The sequence below is a fragment of the Barbus barbus genome (genome assembly GCF_936440315.1).
Source record: "Barbus barbus genome assembly, chromosome: 11".
NCBI classification, from domain to species: domain Eukaryota; kingdom Metazoa; phylum Chordata; class Actinopteri; order Cypriniformes; family Cyprinidae; genus Barbus; species Barbus barbus.
The window spans coordinates 3,865,860-3,878,915 of NC_136739.1; positions in this window are offsets into that span (position 1 = coordinate 3,865,860).

Consider the following 13,056-nt stretch of genomic DNA (forward strand, 5'->3'; position numbering starts at 1 on the left):
AGTGTATGTGTACTATTTTAAAATAAAAGCATCAATTGCAAATAGTTAAGATGCATTACAATACTGTTTTTCTTTATTCCCTTAAATCCCTTTAATATCCAGGTCTTCAGTCAGATTTCGCAAAGCCCTATGTAGTCATACACTTCACACAGCCAGTGACACGGTTCTGACAGTAGGCAAATTCTTCCAGAATATTTGCATTCTATATGGAATTACGAAGAATGATTTGCACATGCTGATTGCGTTGTTTATTTGCACATGCTGCAAGGTTTATCACACTATCCACTAAAAAGTTATGAAAATAAGGTTGCAAAAAAACAACAATCAATTTGTCTCAGAACAAATTGAAAGATGATGGCATCTTGCTCCTAGTCCCTTAAGAGCTCCAAACGTCTCAACTAGCTATGATTGCATTGATTTGTCACACATCTATGATTGCTGTTGAACAACATATCAATTGTTGGATTTGCCCTATTCTAATTTTGCCCTATTCTATCCTCTATAGTTAATGCCAACAGCAATATTGGTCAAGACCAATTTTCTGTCATGTTCCCTAGGTATTGCATTGCCATTCGACTGCAGGAAATTCAACAGAGTGAGATGCTGGATTGAATGTTGATGCCGTTGCCTCTGCAGTAGTAAAACTGAGGAGAGGACTGTGCTGAATGTGATGACCAAAGTCGATTCCTCTATTGATCGCTGAACGTTTAAGACCTGAGGGAGCAGAAAGCCAAGCCATGAGGAAATCTGGGGTCCATAAATTGCAATAACTGTTATGTCGCTTTATTTCTCACAATCACTCTTTCGATTTGTCTCTTTTTACTGTCTGTACGCCCATGTCTTGATCTATGAATACATATTGCTGTTTGTTAAGCTTGCAATGTACTATTCACCACACATCACTATATACAATGGGCTCTACCATTAAAAATGCTTATATTTGCACTATTCTAAATGAATAGATTATATTTAAAATATATTATCTGAATAATTATTGGTAAAATATTAAACATTTTTCACAATGGATGGTTCTCATGCTCAATGTCACAAATTTACTTGCATATTCTAAAATATGTCTTCAAATATTTCTTTGTTTATTGAATAAGTCACAGCATTTCTTGGTTTTACGTCTTTCAAAACAATACTGTAGTAATAGTCAATAAGGCTAAGTTGTTTTTTCACCTCGTCCTTTTTATTTTCCTCCACTAAGGAACATAAAAGCTGTTTGAGTGCTGTTGAAATTTTTGCAGCAGTAATTTGTTTTAGAATGCTGTGGAGGTAAATGACACATTATAGCGTGACTACCTGTGGAGGCTGGTGACCCTGCAAGCAAATGACGCACATGAAAACCTCACTTCAGCACATTTCCAAGTCCCCTTCTACTAGAACTACTAGAAGTCACATATATATTTGGACACATGCACAAGTTTTATTTTTTAGCTGCTGACCAAAACATGTTCAAGTTACAGTTATATGATGAATATGGGCTTGAAGTTCACACTCTGAGCTTTAATTTGAGGGTATACTCATAAAAATTGGAGGAAAGGTTTAGGAATTACAGCTCTTTAATATGTACCTTTCCCCCTTTTTCAATGTACCATAAGTAATTGGACAGTTTACTCAAAAGCCATATCATGGACAGATGCGGGCTATTCCTTCGTTATTTCTACATCAGCAGGTAAAAGGTCTGGAGTTGATTCTAAGTGTGCCATTTGCATTTGGAAGCTGTTGCTGTGAACCCACATCATGTGGTCAAAGGATATCGCCATACAAGTGAAACAGACAATTGTTAGGCTTCAAAAACAAAACAAATCCATCAGAGAGATAGCAGGAACATTAGGAGTGGCCAAATCAACAGTTTGGGACATTCTGAGAAAATGCACTGGTGAGCTCAGCAACATAAAAAGGCCTGGACGTCCACGGAGGACAACAGTGGTGGATGATCGGAGGATCCTCTCCATGGTAAAGAAAAACCTTTTCACAACATCCAGCCAAGAGAAGAACACTCTCCAGGAGGTAAGTGTGTCACTGTCAAAGTCTACAGTCAAGAGAAGACCTCACCAGAGCAAATACAGAGGGTTCAAATGGAGCAAAGTTGATTGGGCGGAGCTTCATAGTACAAATGGACCCAATACATACAGCAAAAGCAACCCAGGAGTTTTTGAAGGGGAAAAAGTGGATTATTCTGCAATGGCCAAGTCAATCTCCTGATCTCAACCCGATTGAGCATGTATTTCACTCGCTGAAGACAAAACTAAAGGCAGAAAGACCCACAAACAAACAACAACTGAAGTCAGCTGAAGTAAAGGCCTGGCAAAGCATCACAAAGGAGGAAACCCAGCCTCTGGTGATGTCCATGACTTCCAGACTTAAGGCAGTCATTGCCTGCAAAGGATTCTCAACAAAATATTATTATTATTTTTTTTTATGATTACATTTATTTTTCCAATTACATTTGAGCCCCTGAAAATGGAGGTTGGGAGGCTGTGTATAAAAATGGTTGTAATTCCAAAGCATTTTATGTTATATTTTTTATCAGCCCCTTGAATTAAAGCTTAAAGTCTGCACTTCAATCACATCCTCGAGTGTCTTATTTCAAATCCATTGTCCATTTCTTTTTTCTAGAATCATTGAAAACGATGACCCAAAACTTTTTTTCAAAAGTTTGTATACATAAACATATTGGTACACAGGTTTGAAAACTTCATTTGTCAGGTTCACAGCAGGGACAAATCAGCAATCAGTAATTAAAGTAATTAATCAAAAAGCAGTTACAGTATGGCTTTTGAAAGCCATTAAATATAGCACCATAAAAGAAAAATGTCAGTGGGGCATGCAGGTGAGTAAATAATGACAGTATTTTCATATATGGCTGAAGTTTCACTTGCTTTGGGCATGCTTTGAACTTTAAAGTAGACTGCTCTATGTCCTCTTCCATGAGTCTGTGTCTACCTGTTTACATGAATGAGGGTACTGTGAGCTCTGCTGTAAGAATGCATTACTGAAGGGGCTCTGCTGGGGTTGTCTCCCCTCTGCTAAGAGCTTCGAGTAGGGCTTTGATGTGCAGGGTCGGGGTGCCAGATTGTGGAGCTGCCCATCACTGGACATATGGGAATGGAGCCAGCCAAAGGGGACAGATGGAGATAGAGTGGAACGAGGGAGGTAGATGGGGGTGAGAGAGGAAAGGTGCAATGGTTAGGGAATGCAGGAAGGGTCTTTCAGGATGTGCTAAGATGGAAAATGTGCACAACAATGAAAAAAATAAAATATGTCATGGAGAAAATAATATTGGCAACTGCACAAGGGGGCATGATTTAACCTGGTGATTAGTAGTAGTCCAGTGGTTTTGAATAATTAAGTTAATGAGAGGACTTAATCACCTTCTACACAAATAAAGACTCTTTGTCTCCATTGTGCCTTTGAGCCAGGCTTTTAACTCCACTCCTTTCCTTCAGGATAACTATCACCACAACTGTAATTGGTGCTTTAGACGGAAATGAGTCTGCTAAATCTACTCAAAGTATCTAAGTAAATTAAGGCTACGTCCACACGAAGACGGGTTTCTCCGCATCTGATCTTTTTTTTTGCCTCAAATTCCGTAAACACGGAGTCGTCTCAGGAAATATCTGCGTCCACATGGAATCACTGAAACCGACTGAAAACGATGTAGTACCCATGCCAGACCAATATGTGGCGCTGTAATTCTGCCACAGAGATACACAAAAAAACAGAGAAGAAGACTTGGACCATGTGCGTAAACCTTGCGCGCTGAATATAAACTAACACACAAAGCAGAAGATTTTGCTTTAATAAAACTAATGAGCTCAGTGGGTTCTGCAGCACGAACACAGGCACGTAGTCTGACATTGTTGTTGTTGTTGTCGCTGTTATGTGACGTAGCGGTGTCTGATTAGGGGCGAGACGTAGGCTGATGACGTCATCGTTTCAGAAAATATACGGATTCGCCGTCCACACGAAAACATGAAAACGGCGTTTTCAAATGTATCCACCCTGGGACCCGGTTTCAAAAATTATCGGTTTCACTCTTCGAAAACGGCGGTTTCGTGTGGACGAAACGCCTATACGGTAAAAAATTTATGCGTATACAGAGAAACCCATCTTCGTGTGGACGGGGCCTAAGTTTCTTACAAATTGTTTTTTACAAAAATTAATCTCCCATATCTTTATTTGACCCTCTAACTCTAGCACTCTCTATTCTTATTCTATTTTATCTATATTTTTATAAAAAAAAAAAACACACACACAGACTTGACCCTCTATCAATTGCAAATGTATTCTGTAACTGCTAGCTTTTCTTGAAAAACTAACACTAGCTTTCTTTTTTGTATTCTATCTACTTATTTCTTTAAATAAAAAAACAACAACAACAACATTAGTTTTCTTTGTTTCTATAGTCTATCTATTTGTTTTCTTAAAAAAAAACTACGTTAGACTAACCAAGACTTGTCGTAGCACTTGCATGTTGTTGCTCTTTTTGTTGGTTTTGATTGCTTCTGTTGTCCTCATTTGTAAGTCCCTTTGGATAAAAGCGTCTGCTAAATGACCAAATAAATAAATAAATACAATGAAAAGGGCAATGACAAGGGCTCAGTGCCAGCCAGAGTGAAGGTCCTTCTGATTTTATTATTCTCCTGAAACACTATATACAAGTACTGTACCAACACACAAATTTTCCGAATCCAAGATATAATTACATGCAATGTGTGTAAACGTTAATTTTGAGGTAATTCAATCTAAAATGGAAGCATAGGGTCTGTAAAATATTTTAATATAAAATATGTTTTTGAGAGAAGTATGAACAGCAAGACTGCATTTTTGTGAAACAATGTTGTGAAATATTATTACAATAATAAAAAAAGTTTCATTATGGTTTAGAATTTATGGATATTGTTATGGATATGTTTTATTCCTGTGGGGGAAAAGCTAATTTTTCATCAGTCAGTCTTCAGTGTTACACGATCCTTCAGAAATAATTCAAATATGCTGATTTGCTGCTTCAGAAACATTTATCATCATCATCATCATCATCATCATCATCATCATCATCTTCTTCTTCTTCTTCTTCTATTATTATTTTTATTATGGAGAAAACAGTTGTGCTGCTTGCTTTTTATTTTTTTTGTGGGAATTGTGAGTCCTTTTTTCTTTACATTAGCCACTATATTCTATGTATTATATATCACAACATACTGGTTTGTGGTTTTCAGTTTTGTCCAATGTGACCGTTTTCAACTATTTAATAACTAAAATGTATTTGGGATAATAAGGGATAAAGGGAATCACCCTTGTTTAAAAAAAAAAAAGCAAATTCCTGTATACTGCACCAAACTATTGTGAGGCTAAATGGACGTTGATTGCTCCAATCACAGAGGAAATTAGTTTGTGAAATATACCTGCACTAACATTGAAGCTCAACGATATAAACCAGTCTAAAAGCCATTTAGTACTGGGACTAAATGAAGAAGCATCAAGTTCCAGGTAGCTGAAATATGGGTGAAATGAATATGCAAATTAAATATGCAAAGATTTAAGAAATATAAAATGTCCAGACCATTTAAGCTGTGTATCCTGCTGTTCACAGGCGATATAGGCAATGTTCTGTCCCCCGCAGCGCTTAGAAGAGCTCTCCACTTCTCTGTCGCACATTCACTGCAGTTTTATAGGGCTATATCTGCTCTAACTTCTGTCCTCTCATTGAAAATGATTTGTGTCTAGGTACGCTGCTCCCTGTGATATACTTTCCTACCTCAAAGCTTCTTCTCCCACTATCTACACATGAACCCTCCAGGAAGAGAAAATGGTGAGGAAAGGAAGATATTCTGTTTGTACCCCAGTCCATCCCAGGCCAAAATTATACACTTTAATCACTTCCTTCTTAAATAAAAATATATATAAAAAAAAACACTTCATGAAAATGATTAGTCATCAGTGACTCAGTACTATTAATATTATTTTAAAACAACATTTAATCAGTGAACTTTCCTACGTACTGTGCCAACTAATCACACAATTATATGTTTTGAGTACTACATTAGTCATCTACAAACAGCAGAAGCACAAATAACTAATTACAGAGAAGTTTCTTAAGGAGGAAGTTCGATATCTGTAACTTCAGCATGGTATATATAATGACAATGGGATTCGTATGTAGCTTTTCTAAGGAAAGTTAGTCTGCAAGTACTGAAAATTACATTGTCTCACATATTTTTCATGGAGCTAACATTTAAACCATTCAACTAAAATCAATGAGAGTGTAAGCTGGCATTCAAAGTAGACTATCTTTAATGCCATCTGGGTGCTGTCATGGCTATGGCTGACACTTCTGAGACCACACAACATGTCTTTAATGACATGCAAATATGACATATTGAGCTTATGGCTTCATTTTCTCCTAGAGAGTTTCACCTTACCTCTACGAATGAATCACATGTAACACAACAGAACAGAAGATTCAGCAGAGTTAACTGAAGCTACACACACACACACACATGTTGGTTTTTGTGGTTTATGGGGACTCTCCATAGGCGTAATGGTTTTTATTCTGAACAAACTGTGTGTGCTATTGCCCTACACCAACCCTACACCTAAACTTAGCCCTCACAGGAGACTTTGTGCATTTTTAGATTTTCAAGAAAACACCATTTAGTATGTTTTTTAAGCCTTTTGAATTATGGGGACATAGGCAGTGTCCTCATAAACCACCTTCATATTTTAATACCTCTGTCATACCCATGTCATTATACAAATTTGTGTCCTCATAAACCACATAAACACACACACACACACACATGTATATATACAGTATGTATAATAAATCTTTCTCAGCCATACCTTTACATAAATTTGACTCTTTTTTTTAGAATATTTTGATTATATTAATAAGTAATAACTTTTATTAATGCATTTTATACATACAGTCATGGCCAAAAATATTGGCACCCTTGGTAAATATGATCAAAGAAGGCTGTGAAAATTAATCTGCATTCTTAATACTTTTGATCTTATATTTTAAAAATTCTATAAAAATCTAACATTTCATTGGATAATAAGAATTTAAAATGGGGGGAAATATCATTATGAAATAACTGTTTTTCTCTAATACATATTGGCCACAATTAACGGCACCCTTTTATTCAATACTTTTTGAAACCTCCATTTGCCAGTTTAACAGCTCTAAAATTTTACCTATAATGCCTGATGAGGTTAGAGAACACCTGACAAGAGATCAGAGACCATTCCTTCATCCAGAATCACTCCAGACCCTTTAGATTCCCAGCTCCATGTTGGTGCTTCTTCTCTTCAGTTCACCTCACTCATTTCCTACAGGGTTCAGGTCAGTGGACTGGAATGGCCAGCAGAAGCTTGGTTTTGTGCTCAGTGACCCATTTTTGTGTTGTTTTTGAGGTTTGTGTTTGGATTGTTTTCCGGTTGGAAGATCCAAACATGGCCCATTATAAGATTTCTAAGATTTCATTATAAGTCAGTCACTTGTTGATTTTTTATCTGTTGGTATTTGATAGAATCCATGATGCCATGTGTCTAAACAAGATGTCCAGAACATCAAAAATACAGCAGTATATTTCATTGTACACAAGCTCATTTTTTATTTTCATCTGACCATAGAAGCCAGTCCCATTTGAAGTTCCAGTCGTGTCTGATAACTGAATATGCTGGAGTTTGTTTTTGGATGAGCTAGGATAATTTTTCTTGAAGCCCTCGCAAACAACATGTGGTGACAATTTTTTTTAAGTTATCTGCCCCGGAGACTCATTTTCTGCAATTCTCCAGCTGTGGTCCTCAGAGAGGCCTTAGCCACTCAAACTCTCCTTCTCACCGTGCATTAGAACAACATAGACACACGTCCTCTTCCAGGCAGTTTTGTAACATTTTCTGTTGATTGGAAATTCTTCATTATTGCCCTGATGGTGGGAAATGGGAATTTTCAATGCTCTAACTCTTTTCTTAAAGCCACTTCACTAATTTGTGAAGCTCATTTATCTTTTGCTGCAGATCAGAAATATATTCTTTGGTTTTTCTCATTGTGATGGATGATTAAGGGAATTTTGGCTTTGTTTTCCCTCCTATTTATATGTCTGTGAAACAGGAAGCCATGGCTGGATATTTTCATGTTCATAATCACCCTGGAGTGCTAAAAACTGTGAGTATGAATGGGAATATACTTCAGAGAAATTTTACTCATAAGAATTTCTAGGGGTGCCAATAATTGTGTCCAACGTGTATTTGAGAAAAAAAAAAAACATTTCATGATGTTTCCCCCCCATTTTAAATTCTTATTATCTATTGAAAGGTTAGATTTTTGTCAATTATTTAAATAAAAGATCAAAAGGATTAACAATGCAGATCAATTTTCACAGCCTTATTTAATCATATTTACCAAGGGTGCCGGTATTGTTGGCCATGACTGTATAATTTGTTTAACTCCATCAGATTTCTTTTTCACTAGATGGAGTTTAAGATCAATTTGAAACATCCTGTAGTCTCAAGTCATTCTTAAAGGTGAATGCTAGGTTTGTTAGTCCATCATCTATTTTCTATTAGCGTCTCGGGCTGGGACACCCTGAATGGAATACCCTATACTGCACAAGGCTCACACACAGGCACAGACACAAACATTTTCACCCAAATGGGCAATTTATAACATCCAATTCACATGTGCTGCATGTCTTTGGACTGTGGGAGGAAACCCAGACAGACACAGGGAGAATCTGCAAACTCCTGACAGAAAGGTTTGTCAATATTTATAATAAATCTTTGATAGGATAGCAAATTTTGGTATTTAAAGGTGTTTACCTAAATTGTGATAAGCAAGAAAAACACATTTTGTGAATAAATGGTAAAGTTGCACTCAAACACAGATGAATACCTCTGAGTATGTCAAACACATTCATCCAATTCCTTGACACATCACCTTTTATTTCTTCTGTTCCAGAGCCTATTTTATCCCAGTGCTCAGCACAAACGTAATCATGAGGCTGATGGCTTCTCTAAAGCAAAACATGATTCATGATAATGCTTTTTCATCATCTCCCCAAGGCAGAGGTGTAAAAAGTACTCAAAGATTTTACTCAAGTTAAAGTACAGATACTCAGTGAAAATTTTACTTAATTAAAAGTACAAGTATCTGGCCAAAAACATACTTGAGTAAAAGTAAAAAAGTACAACTTTAAATTGTACTCAAGTATTAAAAAAGTAGAAGTACTTTCTTTTCTGACAGACATTCAGAAGTTTGGTTAAAGGGAAAAAACTAAACAAATTGCAATGGCACAGGCCAAACACGTATATATAGTGCAACAACAACAATTAAAAAGCAGCACAGTGGAACACAGGAAAAAAAATACAGGGAAAGGGAAAAAAAGGAAACTCCATAGAATTAAAACATACAACATTAACATTTTGAAAGGCAACTTTTTTTGTGTGTTGTCTATTCATCGTCACCGTCTGACAGGATAATTAATCTTTTAATTATTTATTTGGGGCTTTTAGAGTTTTTTTTTTTTTTTTATTAATAAAATATTTCCACAAAAATATTAATTGTATTTAAATTCTCATCACTGATTTGATTTGCACTTGTGCATTCAGCTAATATATTACACAGCTAATGGCTCTATCAATTCAGAACAAATAATGAATAAACTATTTTTGGGGAAAATTCAACTTTGCTACCTCAATATGCGTCCTCAGATTTGATGGTGACCTTTTGAAGCCAGATATTTACCTGATGAAAATCATAACTGAAGTAGAAATATATGTGGTTGATGCATGAAAACTATGATCATTGGTTCTCACATCAGGCACGCATGTTTGAGCTTCCGTTTACCATATTTAATGTGCATAAGATTAAATAAAATTTGGATGCATTTAACCCATCCAAAGTGCACACACACAGCAGTGAACACACACCCGGAGCAGTGGGCAGCCAATGCTGCGGCACCCGGGGAGCAGATGGGGGTTCGGTGCCTTGCTCAAGGGCACCTCAGTCGTGGTATTGAGGGTGGAGAGAGCGCTGTACATTCACTCCCCCCACCTACAATTCCTGCCGGACCTGAGACTCGAACTGAGACTAACCTTTTTAGGTTACGAGTCCAAATCTCTAACCATTAGGCCACGACTTCCACGATAATGAGTCGTAAAGTCTTGAAATGTGGCAACAATATATATTCTGTTTTAATTTCCATATACAGCATAATATTCTTATGTTTATGTATGTCTGTTATGCTATATATTCTTAAAACTCCACTCACTCAATGATTTGGTGAACTGGTTCATCCAGTTCAATAAAAATAATCGGTTTGGAAGAATAATTAGCTCGCAGACTGCATCCCAGAATGCACTAACCATTCATTTGGTTGAATAAATGTCCAGAGTAAGCAGAGGTGAAATTTAGACAACAGGCCATGAAGAAACTTTTGAAGAATCAGAAATGTAAGATTCAACATTTTTATCTCCATATTTGTGTCAATAAAGCTGAAGATAGCTATAGGGATAATATAATGAAGGCTGAAGCACAGAGAGCACCATACGGTATATGAATGATAACAAATATTAGCACATCTTGCACACTGGGATTGCTTGCGATGGAATTTTCTCATTTTCTGATAAAGCAGGAGTTTACAGTAGCTTATGTCACCAAGTTTATAAAACTACCCTGTTTGCTAAATAACTGAAGGTTTTAGCATGGTGCATCTGCTTCCACATTCTAATAAACAGTTTATTGAAAAAACTAAGAACTCATTTTTCCTCAACAAAATAATCCAGTAGAGCAGCTGAAAGTTTCTGCATCTGTTGTACGTGCTTCTGGATTTCGACTTCACAGTTGTGTTAGCTTTGTCTGACTCCAATCAAAAGAACATAATTAAAATAATAATAAAGTATTATATGTGGATATATTTTTTATATGTGGTCCAAATTTAGATATCAGGTTTTGCTATAGTCTCAAACTATTCTTGATCAGTTAAGACTGTTGTACATTCTTCTTTCAGCCAATCTTTATTCTTCTTCCTTGTCTGATGGTTCTCATGGTCACAAACACACTAGTCTGATCAAAATCAGCATAAATAAATACCAGTTAAAATAAAGTTAATAAATACCATTTAAACTGCCCCATGCTTATGTAACAATGGTGGACAGAATCCAAATACAACCTCTAAACAAAACGTTAGAATCCTAACAAACCTCAGAGAAACCAGTAACCCATGAAACTCAGTGTTAAAACTTACAAAGAGCAAGATCCAACATGCCACACAAGAAGTTTATATATAAACACGGTGTAATTAACAAAGAAGAAACACCTGGCTACAATCAAGAGAAGGAAAAGAGACAAAACAAGAACACGAGAAACAGAATTTTAAAAGGAGTATATGAAACAAAACCTTCCCCAAACTTTTACGGCTTGATTAGAAGTAGCAGTTGAGCTCATAGCCAATCCAAAATCGAATGTGAACCAATTCACAAATGGTCAATACAAATCCAGAACAGAAGAAACCGTTCTTGTAAATGGGGAAATTAACAATTGTATTTTTAATTGAACATTTCTTCATGAACCAAGGTGTTCAACTGGGTACAGAAGGTAATTTGTATCAAAGACTAGAGGAGAAGCACTCCATAGACACTTAAGCTGTCACGGTGCACACAGCAAGGATGAACGAGGAACACGAGACGAGGATGAGACTCAAATTAACAGTCTTTAAAATCCAAACAAGGCAAGGTAGACACAGACAGGAACACCGGGGAGTAACGAGTAGACCAGACGAAAACTAACTGAACAGACAGGAATATAAATACATACGATAATCATAGATAATTAGACAAACACAGCTGGACAATAATTAACTGATAATCACACTTAACAAGGACAGGAAACAGACCAAATATGGACACAAGAGGGAAAAACCATGACACACACAACACATGACTGACATAAGCAGCACAGTTTTGTAAAAATCTCAAATTATTTTTATGATTTACACTTGCTGCTGTGAGATTGAGACTCTTAAAAAAACGTTTCCAAAATGTGTGTGCCACAGAAGAGCCATTTTGGGATCTCCAAAGAACAAAACGTCTGCTTAATGTCACAGATATTAAGCAGTGGAGGCAGTAGACAGATTTTTAATATAATACAATAATTACATTAAATATTTTATAGAAGAGCATTTTTTTGTGCAATGATTTTATGATTCTTACGATTATGATTATTATGACATTAGGCAAGGCAAGGCAAGTTTATTTATATAGCACATTTCTGATCTTTTCTGGATTTATAATTACACATTAATGTAATTACACTAATGTGATAATTACACATTAGTGTAATTATTTACAGCTATTGCATTTGTACACAATAAAAAAGAAATACAACTATTATGATGATTATGATAATGGTATAATATTTTTGCAGCTGTTTTTGAATTTGATGTTGATTTGAACATTTTAAATAATTGTTTAGATTGTTTTTTATTTTTTTATTTATTTAACTACAGTGTTTGACAACTATTATTGTATGTATAGGTAGAAAAATAAATGTAAACAAAGTAACACTTTAGTTTAGTGACCAATTCTCAAAAAATGCCCCTGAAAGACATTTGCAGGGTTAAATACTGTCCTTAAAAAAATCAATAGGTTCAGATGATCCTGACTATCTCAAATATTACAGGACTTCCACAGTCAGTGCACTCTGAAAAGGCCTATTCTACTGTACTGAATAGCGCTTTGTGATGCAAAATAATATAATCTATAATTTTCAAACAGAGCATGAAATAGATTTGTGTGCCAACTCTTAAGTGTCACCGGCCCACCGGTGGGCCCAAAGCCATTACATATTTAAAACCGTAATATTCTATACTAAACCTAAACTAATCTTGACAAACTATATATCATTGGAAACCTTAGAGATTGTATTTTTCATATTTGACCACTGTTTTATATTTAAAATTATGTAGTGACAGTAATTCATTAATTTGTGACAAGAACATTTAGCAAAAAAAAAAAAAAAAACACCAAGAAGTTGGCTTTTGTTAC